The sequence below is a fragment of the Malurus melanocephalus genome, unplaced genomic scaffold, assembly GCF_030028575.1.
Source record: "Malurus melanocephalus ecotype Western Australia unplaced genomic scaffold, MMel_1.1 scaffold_1116, whole genome shotgun sequence".
Classification (NCBI taxonomy): domain Eukaryota; kingdom Metazoa; phylum Chordata; class Aves; order Passeriformes; family Maluridae; genus Malurus; species Malurus melanocephalus.
In genome coordinates, this window is record NW_026624348.1 from 81,853 (window position 1) to 85,251 (window position 3,399).

A 3,399-nucleotide genomic window follows, 5' to 3' on the forward strand; every position below is an offset into this window, starting at 1 on the left:
TTCCCTGTTTGGGGTTCATTCCCTGTTTTTAGCAGGATTTGGGGTTCATTCCCTGTTTGGGGTTTCATTCCCTGTTTTTAGCAGGATTTGGGGTTTCATACCCTGTTTGGGGTTCATTCCCTGTTTTTAGCAGGATTTGGGGTTCATTCCCTGTTTGGGATTTCATTCTCTGTTTTTAGCAGGATTTTGGGGTTCATTCGCTGTTTGGGGTTTCATTCCCAGTTTGGGTTTCCATTCCCTGTTTGGGGCTCATTCCCTGTTTTTAGAGGGTTGGAGGATTTGGGGGTTCATTCCCTGTTTGGGGTTCATTCCCTGTTTTTAGCAGGATTTGGAGGATTTGGGGTTTATTCCCTGTTTTTAGAGGGCTGGAGGATTTGGTGGATCCCGTTAGTTGGGTAAAAAGGCTTTAACTGCAGGGAAGATGGTTTGAACCAAAGGGAAAACGGTCTAAATGCAGGGAAAAATATTTAAATTGCAGAGAAAATGCTCTGTCTGCAGGGAAAATGTTTTTTCTTCAGGGAAAGTGGTCTGAACTACAGGGAAAATGTTCTACCTGCAGGGAAAATGGTCTGAGCTGCGGGGAAAATGTTCTAAACTGCAGGAAAAATGGTCTGAACTGCAGGAAAAAATATTTAAACTGCAGAGAAAATGGTCTAAATACAGGGCAAATGTTTTATCTTCAGGGAAAATGCTTTAACTGGAGGGAAAAATATTTGAACTGTAGAGTAAGTGTTCTACCTGCAGATAAAATGGTCTGAACTGTAGGAAAAATGGTCAGAAGTACAGGGGAAATGGTCTGAACTGCAGGGAAAATGCTCTAACTTCAGGGAAAATGTTTTTTTCTGAGGGAAAAATGGCCTAAACTGCAGGGAAAATGGTCAAAATGCAGAGAAAAATATTTAAACTGCAGAGAAAATGCTCTGTCTGCAGGGAAAATGATTTATCTTCAGGGAAAATGGTCAGAACTGCAGGGAAAATGGTTTAAAGTGCAGGGAAAATATTTTATCTGCAGGGAAAAATGGTCTGAACTGCAGGGAAAATGCTTTAATTGGAGAGAAAAATATTTGAATTGCAGGGTAAGTGTTCTACCTGCAGGGAAAATTGGTCTGAACTGCAGGAAAAATGGTCAGAAGTGCAGGGGAAATGGTCAAAACGCAGAGAAAAATATTTAAACTGCAGAGAAAATGCTCTATGTGAAGGAAAACTGCTCTAAAATGCAGGGAAAATGTTCTAAGTGCAGGGAAAATATTCTATCTGCAGCAAAAAATGGTCTGAACTGCTGGGAAAATGTTTTATCTGGAGGGAAAATTATCTAAACTGCAGGGAAAATTGTTTGAACTGAAGGGAAAATGGTCTGAACCAAAGGGAAAATGGTCTAAATTGCAGGAAAAATACTTAAATTGCACAGAAAATGCTCTATCTGCAGGGAAAATGTTTTATCTGCAGGGAAAAATGGTCTGAACTACAGGGAAAATGGTTTAAACTGCAGGGAAAATGGTTTAAAGTGCAGGGAAAATGTTCTACCTGCAGGGAAAATGGTCTGAACTGAAGGGAAAAATATTTAAACTGCAGAGAAAATGCTCTATCTGCAGGGAAAATGCACTAAAATGCAGGAAAAGAAGTTTTATCTGCAGGGAAAAAATTTGTAAGTCCAGGGAAAATGCTCTAAAATGCAGGGGAGTGCTCTAAGTTCAGGGAAAATGGTTTAAACTGCAGGGAAAAATGTCCTAAGTGCAGGGAAAATGGTCTGAACTGTAGGGGAAATTGTTTAAATGCAGGGAAAAATATTTAAACTGCAGAGAAAATGCTCTATCTGAAGGGAAAATGGTCTAAACTGATGGGAAAATGGTTTATCTGCAGGGAAAGTGTTCTATCTCCAGGAAAAAAAGGTTCTATCTGCAGGGAAAAATGTTTTAAGTCCAGGGGAAATGCTCTATCTGCAGGGAAAATGCTCTAAATGGAGGGAAAATGCTTTATCTGCAGAGAAAATGCTCTAAAATGCAGATGAGTGCTTTAACTCTGGGCAAAATGGTTTAAACTGCAGGGAAAAATGTTTTATCTGCAAGGGAAAATGATCCAGCTGCAGGAAAAATTCTCTAAATGGAGGGAAAATGCTTTATCTGCAGAGAAAAATGGTCTAAGTGCAGGGAAAATGTTGTATCTGAAGGAAAACTGCTTTATCTGCAGGGAAAATATTTTATGTGCAGGGAAAATGGTGTAAACTGCAGGGAAAGATGTTTTATCTCCAGGGAAAATGCTCTAAACAGCAGGGGAAAACGATCCAGCTGCAGGGAAAAATGTATTAATTCCAGGGAAAATTGTTGTAACTGCAGGGAAAATGTTAAAATTCCTGGGAAAATGTTTAAATTCCAGGGAAAATGGTCAAAGAGAAGGGAAAATGTTTAAACTGAAGGGAAAATGTTTAAATTCCAGGGAAAAATCTTTTAATTCCAGGGAAAAATCTTTTAACTACAGGGAAAATGGTCTAAACTGCAGTGAAAATGTTTAAACTTCAGGGAAAAAGTGTTGTAACTGCAGGGAAAATTATTTCCAGCTCCAGGGAAAATACTCAAACTGCAGGGAAAAATGTTTAAATTCCCGGGAAAAATGTTTTAATTCCAGGGAAAATTGTTTTAACTGCAGGGAAAATGGTCAAACTGAAGGGAAAATGTTTAAATTCCTGGGAAAATGTTTAAATTCCTGGGAAAATGTTTAAATTCCTGGGAAAAAATGTTTTAATTCCAGGGAAAATGGTCAAACTGAAGGGAAAAATGTTTAAACTTCAGGGAAAATGTTTAAATTCCAGGGAAAAATGTTTAAATTCCAGGGAAAAATGTTTAAATTCCAGGGAAAATGCTTAAATTCCAGGGAAAACTGTTTTAACTGCAGGGAAAATTGTCAAACTGAAGGGAAAATGTTGAAATTCCAGGGAAAATGTTGAAATTCCAGGGAAAATGTTGAAATTCCAGGGAAAATGTTTAAAATTCCTGGGAAAAATGCTTAAATTCCTGGGAAAATGCTTAAATTCCTGGGAAAAAATGTTTCAATTCCAGGGAAAAATGTTTCAATTCCAGGGAAAAATGTTTCAATTCCAGGGAAAATCGCCAAACTGAAGGGAAAAATGTATTAATTCCAGGGAAAAATGTATTAATTTCAGGAAAAAAAAAGTTTAAACTGCAGGGAAAATGGTCTAAACTGCAGGGAAAATGGTCTAAACTGCAGGGAAAATCGTCAAACTGAAGGGAAAATGTTTAAACTGATGGGAAATTGTTTAAATTCCAGGGAAAATGTTTAAATTCCAGGGAAAATGTTTAAATTCCAGGGAAAAATGTTTAAATTCCAGGGAAAAAGTTCCATCTGCAGGGAAAATGTTTAAATTCCTGGGAAAATGTTTAAATT